The sequence below is a fragment of the Solanum dulcamara genome, chromosome 10 (genome assembly GCF_947179165.1).
Source record: "Solanum dulcamara chromosome 10, daSolDulc1.2, whole genome shotgun sequence".
Lineage (NCBI taxonomy): Eukaryota > Viridiplantae > Streptophyta > Magnoliopsida > Solanales > Solanaceae > Solanum > Solanum dulcamara.
Genome location: NC_077246.1, coordinates 34,429,247 through 34,445,000, shown reverse-complemented (window position 1 = coordinate 34,445,000; position 15,754 = coordinate 34,429,247). Strand labels below are relative to the sequence as shown.

Below are 15,754 nucleotides of genomic sequence, written 5' to 3'. Positions count from 1 at the left end.
AGGGATGTGTTGGCCCAATGAGGGCTTGACTTGTGTCACCACTTAGGGCTTGATATGTGTCACCACTTAGGGATTGACATATGTCACCCCCTAAAGTAGACTCTCTCTCTCTATATATATATGTTATGACTCATTATTATCTACAAGAAAGTCATTTATCTTCCTAGTTCAAGAGCCTTCTAGAGAAAGAAAGAAGAGAAGAAAAATATAGAACTAGAGAGAGAGAGTAGGTTTGGCCAAGGAGAAAGAAAGGTAAGCCTCCGATTTTATTCCGTGAATTAATTTATGGTTTGTATCAACACCAAAATGTTATCAAGTAGCCACAAAGGTTAAGTCGCGCTAAAGGAACTTTCGAGGCAAGGTTTGGCGAGTTTCAGGCAAGGTAAGGTTTTTCCTTTCAAATTGGAGTTCATTATGATGTTATAAGGTATATTTAATGTCTTAAATAAGGTTGTAAGTGGAAAAATTGCATAAGGATGGTTGACATTAGAAACAAAGTAAATTGAAGTCATCGTAGTAAATCGAAGTCGAGTAGTGTGTAGCGATTATGGTGCTGCGGTTGCAGCTGGTTGGATGGCGTGTTTCAGGGATGTAAAGTGTTCTAAAATTGGTGTGGGTACTTCTGTTTGCAGCCACATGACCCTCCATTTCCTATTGTTAAAGGTTTTGGGAAATAAAGATTAAAAACTCTATTTTGATATCGTAGCTTCGGGCGAGTTGTTTGGAATTTGTATTGTGTAATGTTGAAGTAATTTCTTATGTATATGCTGATGGTTTTTGTTGTTGGTGTGGTTTTTTACACGGTGGATGAGTTGAAATCTCGGGGATGTTAAAGTTATAGGAGAGATGCTGTCCGAATTTTGGTAACTTTGGAACTAGTAATAAACTAGTCGAGGGTATTGGATAAGGAAATGATTCCTATGGGTACTTGGTTGTAGAGTTGGAAATAGGAAAGCGAAAGGTCATTAAACTCAGTATTACTCTCATGTTATTAGTTCAAGGAGGTAACGAGGCGAGATGGATTACAATTAATCCATAAAAGGTATGTAAAGCTTACCCTTTCTTTTCTTTTGGCATGTCTTAGCCTTAAGTTATATATATATGAAATTTGGGAGTCATTCCATTCATAAAGAGTTGAGTAGGAGTTAAGGCCCTTGTTCACTTCTAGATGTTAGAACTCCTGCAATAAGTGGAGTCCTCGCCTTTCAAGTCTTCTGTAGGATGATAAGTAGTACATATAAGGCTTGCCTATTTCTCTCTTTGAAAGCGGCTTAAGGTAAGGGAAATAATGTCTGATATGAGTTTAGAGATAATTCCATTTAAATGTTCCGGACGTAATTCGTGACTCGTAGTCACCTCTGAATACTAAGGGTCTTAAATTAGTTAGATTACTACTCCCGAGCCACCTATATGTTGAATAGTCAGGGAAAATATAAGCTCCTATTCTGAAAGGCTCTGAGAGGATAAATATCTCTGATTGCATAAGCTGTATCTATGATTGCATAAGATATGTGTTTGATTGCATAAAATGTATGGCATTATCTTGGTACACACTTGTGATTCTTGAGGTCCTAATTGATGAAATCCCTAATAACATCTAAAGGGTACCTAAGAGAATTACTTTCCTGGTCTTCAAGTGATGGTTCACTTGACTGTTTCATTGAGTCTCAGGAGATGACTTAGTTGGCTATGGTTTCTCACTACTTTACTTGTGTATACGGTAAGCCTTCTTTCATCGAGTCCCACGATGGGCTGGGAACGTTATCGTGCACAACTTTATTACTCCTTCACCGAATCCCGAGCTGGCTATGTATATGTATGTATGAAGTATACTATGATGAAATGCCGTATATGATAAAGTTGAAGCATACGATGACGCCGTATGTGATAAAGTTATTCACCGATTCACGAGCCATATATATATATATATATGATATGATATGATGAAAATATTGATCGAGTCGTACATTCCTCGACATTGATTTAAATTATGGATTGGGCCAAACGTTCCTCGATATATTTTACTTTGTGATAATGGCACTGAGTCCTATAAAAGGGTCTGGTGCGGTACGTTATGTACACTACTCTTTCACCGAGTCCCTCACTAAAGGGCCAAATACTTACGTAGGCATGCATATGGAAATATAGGGACACACTTGTGACCCCGAGCCCCATAGTAGACCGGATGTACTATGATGACATATACAATAATATTATGCCATATACGATGATATGATGCCGTATATGCTGATCTGATGAAATAATATACATGATGAGAGGGGATGATGATATGGTGATATGGTAATATGATGAAATAGTTATTATACCGAGTTCCTTAGCGACCCGGGCACAACGTTTGATGATATATATGACTACGTGTCCTAAGGTGCAAGTAAATTAATTTGTTAATTGTTACCCTTGTCCCCTACATCCTTGTTTCAGTTATGGTCTCACCCATGATGTGTTATGTTTTACATACTCAGTACATATATCGTACTGACCTACCTTTCTTTGAGGAGGGGAGGGGGGAGGAGAGGGGCTGTGTTTCATGCTCACAAGTACAAGTACTTACTTTGGAGATCCGCCAGCTTAGGACTCCCACTCAGCTATGTCGGAAGTGCTTCACTATTCCGGAGCCTAGCTTTTGGTGCTGATCGTATAATGTATATAGTTGTTTATTCAAGGGTACGACGGGGGCCCTGTCCCACCATATGTCACTGTTAATATTCTTAGAGGTCTGTAGATATATGTAGGTGGGTTGTTTACGAGTTTGATTCAGGTGTGCCTATATGGCATATTATAAATATTATTATGTTAAGGCATCCTTGTCGGCCCTTGCATGACATGGTGTAAATGAAAGAGGCTATATGAAGATGAATTTTCTATCACCCTATGGATTCTTGTGTATAGTTCTTATAGTTGAGATTTATGTATACGGGGGTCCAGGTTGGACCCCAGTCACGACCTATAGAGTTGGGTCGTGGCAGAAGTGGTATCAGAGTGGTCCTTCCTCGGAATGTCTATAGACCATGTCTAGAAAAGTCTTGTTTATTGGTGTGTTGCGTGCCACATCTATAAACAAGAGGCTACAGGGCATTTAGGATGTCACCTTTCTTTCATATCTATGATCGTGCGATAGAGCCTAGACATAGGACATGAAATTCCTTTTTCTAACCTTTGGTTTCAGCTGAAGAATGACATCAACATAAGAAAATGATGGATGATATTAGAAGCTACCCAGTATATAGGTAAGTAATGGTTTGAAGGAGGCATTCTGGATAAGGTAAGAAGATTGAAATATGATTGAAATGTAAAGTCAAAGATTGAAGGGAAAAGTAGACAAGAAATTATAACGGGTGCAGTTCGTGTTGGACATATGAGAAGTCCATTATTTTATACTGTTGTTGATATTGGGTGCCCTGTGTGGCGGTGATATGAATATATATATGTTGGCCCTGTAAGGCATTGTTGGTATTTCCTGAGTGCAGGTTTGGGATAGAAAGGAATATAGAGGAAACTCTGCTGATTTTTTTTTGAAATAAAAAGAGAATGAGATATAAGGTTGTAGTATATCTTGAGAGATTGTATCCACGGTAACGATAAGATCCAACTAAACTAGAAGTACAACTGACTTTGGGAAATAAGTAAATTGCGGTATGGGTGGTAATTAGAAGGTCGATACTAATATGGTGAGAAGAAGGGTGATGGATGTGAACGTCTTAAGACTGCCTGTGAGGTATTAAGGATGAGAATGACGAGGAAGGGTAACGGGGTTATGTATGCTTGCTCCACCAGGTGGAATTAGTCCGGGATTGACCATGACCAAAATATAGTGTGAATATAATGAGGATCATCATGGAAGTACGTAGAGCCTAGTAACAGAGTAACTAAAGAATGTGATTGTGAGTAAGATTAGGAGTCAGCATCGAGTACACGATAAGGATGAAAGCGCATGAAGCAGAATGGGGTATTGTGTATATGTACCTCCACTGTGGAAAATAGTAAGACCCCTCAAGGATGAGGGAGGTAGCTCTGCAAGACCATTGATGCATTGCAATTCCATTAATAGGAACAAGTGGTATTCACTGGAATGAAGATAGTGTTATAGCAAAGCTAGAAACACATGTCATCAGAGTGTAAGTGCCCCGAATGGAGAATCGGACACAATTATAAGCATTAGTGACGTACTGTTTGGGATGAAGGAAATGCGGCTTCGACTAAGCTACTACATTAGTTATATAACTTGAGTACCGGTACTTGGACTAGATTGTGTACTATTTATCGAGAATTCTAAGAACCCCATGGTTGTATTAGGGTTTCTTATAGGGGCAACCTAAAGTATAGATGAGTTAACAGAAGGTGTAGATATGCTGTAGTATGTCAAATGTATTGGAACAAAATCATATGCGTATGAACAGTTGAAGATAAATAGAGGATGACATGGGTATGCCCTAAAGGGGGGAAGTGGACGAGAGAAATACACGTGTGAGATGAAATCAACTGACGCTATCACATATTGACAGGAACGCTTAAATTTCAAGCGAAATCCCATACTGACACAAGTTAGCAGTTGCTTGAGGCCAACAATAAATAGATACGAGTTGCGGTATCTGAGATCGTATAAAGAAACATTAGTAGAACCTTAAGGGATGGGTGCCTACCACAAGGGGTGAAAACGATAAGAGAGTAGGACTGAGCAAACTAAGGACCGTGTAAAGGGTAGTAGGGTTGTGTTTGGGTAAAGATTAAGATATAGCAACAACGACATTAGCCACTGATATGGTGACATACAAGTAGCAAGGAAAAATAATAGAAAATCTCTTACGGTAGGAAATAAGGAGACCAAAGAGTACGTAAAGGAAGAAAAGAAAGGAGTAGGACAAAATAGCGTTGGAGCGAGCAAGATCTAGTGTGAAGTCGATATGTAAAGCAAGATGGGAAGGGAAACGAAAAGATTATATCTATCTTATACAGGTTGTATTAGATTGGTTATGCAATCTATGGATACATATATGTTGAGTCTAGGGCCAAGTTAGAAGTACATGAGAAAAGGAGCTAGGATGTTTTGGATACGTTAGAGGGAGATGTCAAGATGGGTTAGACCAAACTACCGAGATGGGGTGAGTATTAAGGGAAGAATAGGACTAGCCGTGGTTGAACCAACGATTTATCCTGACGTCGAGTGTAAGATAGGGGCGGAGAGGGCAACGCAAAGCATGACGACTAGCAAGAAGATGCTAAGGTAAATCTTGGGCTAGGTTGAGTTCCTTCGCACATTATTGCAAGGATTGCAATGGAATGTGACACGAGGACTTCCCAGGGGGTCACCCATCCTAGTACTACTCTCGCCTAAGCACGTTTAACTTTGAAATTCCAGTGGCATTCAATGCGTTAGTGCTTCTATGATCGCACGAGATGGAAGAATCAGAACTAGAGGCGAAGCAACGACACGAGATTATATACCTAGAGTGTTATAAGTTCTGTTAAGGGAATTATAAAAAGGGCTTAAGCAAAGTAAGAAGGATTAGCTGATTACTAACAGATGGCGTACTTGTATTCTATAGTTCTTCAACATAATACCAGTTAATGATAGGCAAACCATGGAATGGGGAAGGCAATATGAATGTTCTATCATGGTCCATCAATACTCTAAAGGGGTTATACGATATATCCGGTGTGGAAGTAAGCTATACAATTCATTGTGTGAGGGGACTTTAGTACAACTTTGTAGCCGACTCTAATAGGCAAAAAACAAGACCCAAAAAGGCGAGGGTACCAGTTGATGACATCTAAAGAAGGCAAGAAGTAATATACAAGGTCGAAGATTCCACAACACGACCTTGGCTACAAGACTCACTTTGCACTCCCTGGACAGATAATGCTATATGGAATGTTATCCGCGGATTAACAAGATCAGCCCATGTTCCTCCAATCAAAGACTACCTACTCAACCGAGATGGTGTGAAATTATAGGTCAAGAGGGTGGTAGGACCTTACGGAGTTTCCATAGCTATTATCCTAGATTAAGGAGCCCAAGTTACAGTTAACTACCGATGACTAGTTTACGTAGAGATTGGAAAGACAGATAGGTCTTCGTACACCATTTTACCCTCAGACTGATGGATAGACTAAGCTTACTAGCTAAACATTAGACGATATGTTGCGGGCCTATACGGTTTACTCCAAAGGTAGCTCGGACAATTGCCTACCACTTGTCAATAGTACTTACGATATTAACTATCATTCTAGTATCCAGATGGCCCCATATGAGACTTGGTATGATGGATAGTGTAGGTCGCCAATTGATTGGTTTGATGGTAGTAAAAAATGACTAATACACCCAGAGGTGTTTCAATAAGAGGTATAGAAGGTGAAGCTTATTCGGGAGAGATTATTAGCAGCTCCGAGTCGACATAAGTCATACACGGATAATCGACATTGATCTCTAGAGTTTCAAGTTATAATTATGCACTCTCAAAAGTGTCATCCACAGAGAAAGTGATGAGAGCCAGCAAGAAACAACACCTTAGTCTGAGATGCATTAGCTCTTATCAGACCCTCTGTCGAATAGGCAAGGTTGCCTGTGAGTTGGACTTACCGGAAGATCCAGAAGTAGTATATCTAGTCTTCCAAGTATCGATGCTTCGCAAGTGTGTTGGTTATCCATCCCGAGTATATTCCGTAGAGGATATCCAGGTCACAGAGGAGTTATCCTACAAGAAATAACCGGTCTCCATCCTGGATCGGCGGAGTAGGGGGTGGTGAATTAAGGACGTAGCTTCCGTCAAGGTGTTTTGGCAAAACAAGAGTCTCAAAGAAATAACCTGGGAAGCTAAAACGGAAATGAAGCACAATTATCCGTACCTATTCTCTACGTCTACAGGTAATCCTAACCTTTGGAACTATGATATTGATTTCTCGGTGAAAGTATGTGTTATTGCGATGGAATAGAGAATCTCTCTATATAGTTGGTATAATATCTTGAGGAGGGTTTTGGTTAACATTCAAGGACGAATGTTCTAAAGAGGGGAAGGATGTTACAACCCATACTTTTGTACCTTGAAAGGTTCTTAAGCTTCTTAAGTATCTTGAAAGGTTCTTAAGTTTTTGGAAGGATTCTTAAGTTTCTTAAAACTTCTTAAAGCTTCTCAAGCTTCTTAGAAGTTACCATGGGAGCCGGATAGTCCATAACGCTATCAAATAACTCTAAGGAAGGGAAAAGGTGACACCTCATGATAGGGAAGATTGGAAATAGCGTTGTAAGAATCTGGAAGAAGTTGGAGACCAAATAATGAGCCGTAGGACTCGACTTACTTCCGTAAGCTACCAACTTGGAAATCTTACATACTTAAGCTACTAGAGTACATACAAATCTTAAATAGCAAGGATTACATAGGTTCATAAAGTAAGATGAGATTACAAACCCATGAGGAGGAAAAGAGAGTGACATATGTAAACATGAGAGAATGCCACGTGGAAGCAATTGGAGCAAGGGGTGGAACCCACCTTCCACGTGGCAGCCTATGGTAGGAGGAAGGAATGTGTTGGACCAATGAGGGCTTGACACGTGTCACCACTTAGGGCTTGACACGTGTCACCAGTTAGGGATTGACACGTGTCACCCCCTAAAGTAGCCTCTATATATATATTTTATGACTCATTCTTATCTACAATAAAGTCATTTATCTTCCTAGTTCAAGAGACTTCTAGAGAAAGAAAGAAGAGAAGAAAAATCTAAAACTAGAGAGAGAGTAGGTTCGGCGAAGGAGAAAGAAAGGTAAGCCTCCGATTTAGTTCCGTAAATTAATTATATAGGGTATACCATGATGTTATGAAGATGTTAGTAATGTAAATTTATGGTTTGGATCAGCACCAAAACGTTATCAAGCAGCCACAAAGTTTTAGTCGCGCTAAAGAAACTTTTGAGGCAAGTTTTGGCAAGTTTGGCGAGTTTCGGGCAAGGTAAGGTTTTTCCTTTCAAATTGGAGTTTATTATGATGTTATAAGGTATATTAAATGTCTTAAATAAGGTTGGAATTGGAAAAATTGCATAAGGATGGTTGACATTAGAAACAAACTAAATTGAAGTCGTCTTAGTTAAATCGAAGTCGAGTAGTGTGTTGCGATTGTAGTACTGCGGTTGCAGCTGGTTGGATAGCGTGTTTCAGGGATGTAAAGTGTTCTAAAATGGGTGTGGTTACTTCTGGTTTCATCCACATGACCCCTTATTTCGTATTATTAAAGGTTTTGCGAAATAAAGATTAAAAACTCTATTTTGATATCGTAGCTTCGGGCGAGTTGTTTGGAGTTTGTATTGTTTAATGTTGAAGTAATTTACTTGTGCATATGCTTCTGGTTGTTTTTGTTGGTATGGTTTTTGAAACGGTGGCGGAGTTGAAATCTTGGGGATGTTAAAGTTATAGGGAGATGCTGCCCGATTTTTGGTAACTTTGGAACTAGTAACAAACTAGTCGAGGGTATTGGATAAGGAAATAATTCCTATGGGTACTTGGTTGTAGAGTTGGAAATTGAAAAGCGAAAGTTCATTAAACTCATTATTACTCTCATGTTATTAGTTCAAGGAGGTAACGAGGCGAGCTGAATTACAATTAATCCATAAAAGGTATGTAAAGCTTACCCTTTCTTTTCTTTTGGCATGTCTTAGCCTTAAGTTATATATATACGAAATTTGGGAGTCATTCCATTCATAAAGAGTTGAGTAGGAGTCAAGGCCCTAGTTCACTTCTAGATGTTAGAACTCCTGCAATAAATGGAGTCCTCGCCTTTCAAGTTATCTGTAGGATGATAAGTAGTACATATAAGGCTTGCCTATTTCTCTCTTTGAAAGCGGCTTAAGGTAAGGGAAATAATGTCTGATATCAGTTTAGAGATAATTCCATTTAGAGGTTCCGAATGTAATTTGTTACTCGTAGTCACCTCTGATTACTAAGGGTCCTAAAGTAGTTAGATTACTACTCTCGAGCCACCTATATATTGAATAGTAAGTAGAAATATAAACTCCTATTTTGAAAGGATCTGAGAGGATAAATGTCTCTGATTGCATAAGCTGTATCTCTGATTGCATAAATTGTGTCTTTGATTGCATAAACTATGTCGCATTATCTTGGTACACGCTTGTGATTCCTGAGGCCCTAATTGATGAAATCCTTAATAACATCTAAAGGGTACCTCAGAGAATTACTTTCATGGTCTTCAAGTGATGGTTCACTTGACTGTTTTATTGAGTCTCAGGAGATGACCTAGTTGCATATGGTTTCTCACTACTCTACTCATGCATATGGTAACCCTTCTTTCACCGAGTCCCACGATAGGCTGGGAACATTATCATGCACAGCTTTATTACTCCTTCACCAAGTCCCGGGCCGGTTATGTATATGTATGTATGAAGTATACTATGATGAAATACCGTATACAATAAAGTTGAAGCATACAATGATGCCGTATGTGATAAAGTTATTCACCGAGTCAAGGGATGGATATATATATATATATATATATGATATGATGAAAATATGGATCGATCCGTACATTCCTCGATATTGTTTTAAATTATGAATCGGGCCAAACGTTCCTCGATATATTTTACTATGTGATAATGGCACTGAGTCCTATAAAAGGGTCGGGTGCGGTACGTTATGTATACTACTCTTTCACCGAGTCCCTCACTAATGGGCCGAATACTTACATAGGCATGCATATGGAAATATAGGGATACACTTGTGACCCCGAGCCCCATAGTAGACCGGATGTACTATGATGACATATACAATACGATTATGCCATATACGATGATATGATGCCGTATATGCTGACCTGATGAAATAATATACATGATGAGAAGGGATGATGATATGGTGATATGGTAATATGATGAAATATTTATTATACCGAGTTCCTTAGCGACCCAGGCACAATGTATGATGATATATATGACTATGTGTCCTAAGGTGCAGGTAAATTAATTTGTTAATTGTTACCCTTGTCCCCTACATCCTTGTTTCAGTTATGGTCTCAGCAATGATGTGTTATGTTTTACATACTCAGTACATATATCGTACTGACCTACCTTTCTTTGAGGAGGGGAGGGGGTAGGAGAGGGGCTGTGTTTCATGCTCACAAGTACAAGTACTTACTTTGGAGATCCACCAGCTTAGGACTCCCACTCAGCTATGTCGGAAGTGCTTCACTATTCCGGAGCCTAGCTTTTGGTGCTGATCGTATAATGTATATAGTTGTTTATTCAGGGGTACGACGGGGGCCCTGTCCCGCCATATGTCACTGTTAATATTCTTAGAGGTCTGTAGAAATATGTAGGTGGGTTGTTTACGAGTTTGATTCAGTTGTGCCTATATGGCATATTATAAATGTTATTATGTTAAGGAATCCTTGTCGGCCCTTGCATGACATGGTGTAAATGAAAAAGGCTATATGGAGATAAATTTTCTATCACCCTATGGATTCTTGTGTATAGTTCTTATAGTTGAGATTTATGGTTACGGGGGTCCAGGTTGGACTCCAGTCACGACCTACAGAGTTGGGTCGTGACAAAAGTGGTATCAGAGTGGTCCTTCCTCGGAATATCTATAGACCATGTCTAGAAGAGTCTTGTTTATCACTGTGTTACGCGCCACATCTATAAACAAGAGGCTACAGGGCATTTAGGATGTCACCTTTCTTTCATATCTAAGATCGTGCGATAGAGCCTAGCCATAGGATATGAAATTCCTTTTTCTAACCTTTGGTTTCAGCTGAAGAATGACATCAACATAAGAAAATGATGGATGATATTAGAAGCTACCCAGTATATAGGTAAGTAATGGTTTGAAGGAGGCATGCTGGATAATGTAAGAAGATTGAAATATGATTGAAATGTAAAGTCAAAGATTGAAGGGAAAGGTAGACAAGAAATTATAACGGGTGCAGTTCGTGTTGGACATATGAGAAGTCCATTATTTTATACTGTTATTGATATTGGGTGCCCTGTGTGGCGGTGATATGAATATATATATGTTGTCCTTATAAGGTATTGTTGGTATTTCCTGAGTGCAAGATTGGGATAGTAAGGAATATAGAGGAAACTCTACTGATTATTTTTTGAAATAAAAAGAGAATGAGATATAAGATTGTAGTATATCTTGAGAGATTGTATCCACGGTAACGATAAGATCCGACTAAACTAGGAGTACAACTGACTTTGGGAAATAAGTAAATTGCGGTATGGGTGGTAATTAGAAGGTCGATACTGATATGGTGAGAAGAATGGTGATGGATATGAACGTCTTAAGACTGCCTGTGAGGTATTAAGGATGAGAATGACGAGGAAGGGTAAGGGCGGTAAGTACGCTTGCTCCACCAGGTGGAATTAGTCCAGAGTAAGGATCATGAATAAAGGTTAAGAAACATTACTCTCCGGGATTGAACATGACCAAAATATAGTGTAAATATAATGAGGATCATTATGGAAGTACGTAGGGCCTAGTAACAAAGTAACTAAAGAATGCGATTGTGAGTAAGATTAGGAGTCAGCATCGAGTACACGATAAGGATGAAAGTACATGAAGTAGAATGGGGTATTGTGTATATGTACCTCTACTGTGGAAAATAGTAAGACCCCTCAAGGATGAGGGAGGTAGCTCTGCAAGACCATTGATGCATTGCAATTCCATTAATAGGAACAAGTGGTATTCACTGGAATGAAGATAGTGTTATAGCAAAGCTAGAAACACATGTCATCAGAGTGAAAGAGCCCCGAATGGATAATCGGACACAATTATAAGCATTAGTGACGTACTGTTTGGGATGAAGGAAATGCGGCTTCAACTAAGCTACTACATTAGTTATCTGACTTGAGTACCAGTACTTGGACTAGATTGTGTACTATTTATCGAGAATTCTAAGAACCCCATGGTTGTATTAAGGTTTCTTATAGGGACAACCTAAAGTATAGATGAGTTAACAGAAGGTGTAGATATGGTGTAGTATGTCAAATGTATTGGAACAAAATCATATGCGTATGAACAGTTGAAGATAAATAGAGGATGACATGGGTATGCCCTAAAGGGGGGAAGTGGACGAGAGAAATACACGTGTGAGATGAAATCAACTGACGCTATCACATGTTGACAGGAACACTTAAATTTCAAGTGAAATCCCATACTGGCACAAGTTAGCAGGAGCTTGAGGCTAATAATAAATAGATAGGAGTTGCGGTATTTGAGATCGTGTGAAGAATCATTAGTAGAACCCTAAGGGATGGGTGCCTACCACAAGGGGTGAATACGATAAGAGAGTAGGACTGAGCAAACTAAGGACCGTGTAAAGGGTAGTAGGGCTGTGTTTGGGTAAAGATTAAGATATGGCAACAACGTCATTAGCCACTGATATGGTGACATACAAGTAGCAAGGAAAAATAATAAAAAATCTTTTACGGTAGGAAATAAGGAGACCAAAGAGTACGTAAAGGAAGAAAAGAAAGGAGTTGGACAAAATAGCGTTGGCACGAGCAAGATCTAGTGTGAAGTCGATATGTAAAGCAAGATTGGAAGGGAAACGAAAAGATTATATCTATCTTATACAGGTTGTTTCAGAATGGTTATGCAACCTATGGATACATATATGTTGAGTATAGGGCCAAGTGAGAAGTACATGAGAAAAGGAGCTAGGATGTTTTGGATACGCTAGAGGGAGATGTCAAGATGGGTTAGACCAAACTACCGAGATGGGGTGAGTATTAAGGGAAGAATAGGACTAGCCATGGTTGAACCAAAGACTTATCCTGACGTCGAGTGTAAGATAGGGGCGGAGAGGGCAACACAAAGCATGACGACTAGCAAGAAGATGCTAAGGTAAATCTTGGGCTAGGTTGAGTTCCTTCGCACATTATTGCAAGGATTGCAATGAAATGTGACACGAAGACTTCCCAGGGGGTCACCCATCCTAGTACTACTCTCTCCTAAGCACATTTAACTCTGAAATTCTAGTGGGATCCGATGCCTTAGTGCTTCTATGATCGCACGAGATGGAAGAATCAGAACTAGAGGCGAAGCAACGACACGATATTATATACCTATAGTGTTATAAGTTACGTTAAGGGAATTTTAAAAGGGCTTAAGCAAAGCAAGCAGGATTAGCTGATTACGAACATATGGCGTACTTGTATTCTATAGTTCTTCAACATAATACCAGTTAATGATAGGCAAACCATGAATGGGGAAGGCAATATGAATGTTCTATCATGGTCAATCTATACTCTAAAGGGGTTATATGATATATCCGGTGTGGAAGTAGGCTATACAATTCATTGTGTGAGGGGACTTCAGCACATTTTGGTAGCCGACTCTAATAGGAAAAAACAAGACCCAAAAAGGCGAGGGTACCAGTTGATTTCATCTAAAGAAGGCAAGAAGTAATATACGAGGTCGAAGATTCCACAACACGACCTTGGCTACAAGACTCACTTTGCACTCCTTGGACATATAATTCTATACAAAATGTTATCCACGGATTAACAAGATCAGCCCATGTTCCTCCAATCAAAGACTACCTACTCAGTCGAGATGGTGTGAAATTATAGGTCAAGAGGGTGGTAGGACCTTACGGAGTTCCCATAGCTATTGTCCTAGATTAAAGAGCCCAAGTTATAGTTAGCTACCGAAGATTAGTTTACGTAGAGATTGGAAAGACAGATAGGTCTTCGTATACCATTTTACCCTCAGACTGATGTACAGACTAAGCTTACTAGCTAAACATTAGATGATATGTTGTGGGCCTATACGATTTACTTCAAAGGTAGCTCGGACAATTGCCTACCACCTGTCAAAAGTACTTACGATATTAACTATCATTCTAGTATCCAGATGGCCCCGTATGAGACTTGGTATGGCGGATAGTGTAGGTCGCCAATTGATTGGTTTGATGGAAGTAAAACACGACTAATACACCCAGAGGTGTTTCAATAAGCGGTATAGAAGGTGAAGCTTATTCGGGAGAGATTATTAGCAGCTTCGAGTCGACAGAAGTCATACGTGGATAATCGATATCGATCTCTAGAGTTTCAAGTTATAATTATGCACTCTCAAAAGTGTCATCCACAGAGAAAGTGATAAGAGCCACCAAGAAACAGGACCTTAGTCCGAGATGCATTAGCTCTTATTAGACCCTCTGCTGAATAGGAAAGGTTGCCTGTGAGTTGGACTTACCGGCAGATCCGGAAGTAGTATATCTAGTCTTCCAAGTATTGATGATTCGCAAGTGTGTTGCTTATCCATCCTGAGTATATTCCGTAGAGGATATCCAGGTCACATAGGAGTTATCCTACAAGAAACAACCGGTCGCCATCCTGGGTCGACGGAGTAGGGGTGGTGAATTAAGGACGTAGCTTCCGTCAAGGTGTTATGGCTAAGAAGAGTCGCAAAGAAATGACCTGGGAAGCTAAAAGGGAAATGAAGCACAATTATCCGTACCTATTCTCTATGTCTATAGGTAATCCTAACCTTTGGAACTATGATATTGATTTCTCGGTGAAAGTATGTGTTATTGCGATGGAATAGATAAACTCTCTATATAGTCGGTATAATATCTTGAGAAGGGTTTTGGTTAACATTCAAGGACGAATGTTCTAAAGAGGGGAAGGATGTTACAACCCATACTTTTGTACCTTGAAAGGTTCTTAAGCTTCTTAAGTATCTTGAAAGGTTCTTAAGTTTTTGGAAGGATTCTTAAGTTTCTTAAAACTTCTTAAAGCTTCTCAAGCTTCTTAGAAGTTACCATGGGAGCCGTATAGTCCATAACGCTATCAAATAACTCTAAGGAAGGGAAAAGGTGACACCTCATGATAGGGAATATTGGAAATAGCGTTATAAGAATCCGGAAGAAGTTGGAGACCAAATAATGAGTCGTAGGACTCGACTTACTTCCGTAAGCTACCAACTTGGAAATCTTACATACTTAAGCTACTAGAGTACATACAAATCTTACATAGCAAGGATTACATAGGTTCATAAAGTAAGATGAGATTACAAACCCATGAGGAGGAAAAGAGAGTGACATATGGAAACATGAGAGAATGCCACGTGGAAGCAACTGGAGTAAGGGGTGGACCCCACCTTCCACGTGGCAGCCTATGGTAGGAGGAAGGGATGTGTTGGACCAATGAGGGCTTGACACGTGTCACCACTTAGGGCTTGACATGTGTCACCACTTAGGGCTTGACACGTGTCACCCCCTAAAGTAGCCTCTATATATATGTTATGACTCATTCTTATCTACAATAAAGTCATTTATCTTCCTAGTTCAAGAGACTTCTAGAGAAAGAAAGAAGAGAAGAAAAATCTAGAACTATAGAGAAAGAGTAGGTTCGGCGAAGGAGAAAGAAAGGTAAGCCTCCGATTTCATTCCGTAAATTAATTATATAGGGTATACCATGATGTTATGAAGATTTTAGTAATGTAAATTTATGGTTTGGATCAGCACCAAAACGTTATCAAGCAGCCACAAAGTTTTAGTCGCGCTAAAGAAACTTTTGAGGCAAGTTTTGGCAAGTTTGGCGAGTTTTGGGCAAGGTAAGGTTTTTCCTTTCAAATTGGAGTTTATTATGATGTTATAAGGTATATTAAATGTCTTAAATAAGGTTGGAATTGGAAAAATTGCATAAGGATGGTTGACATTAGAAACAAACTAAATTGAAGTCGTCGTAGTTAAATCGAAGTCGAGTAGTGTGTTGCGATTGTAGTGC

General features: G+C 39.4%; 1 pseudogene; it reads right to left on the bottom strand.

The window, feature by feature from the left end:
- Positions 1 to 5,295: 5,295 nt before the first annotated feature.
- Positions 5,296 to 5,414, bottom strand: LOC129871805 (5S ribosomal RNA; annotated as a pseudogene).
- Positions 5,415 to 15,754: the final 10,340 nt, after the last annotated feature.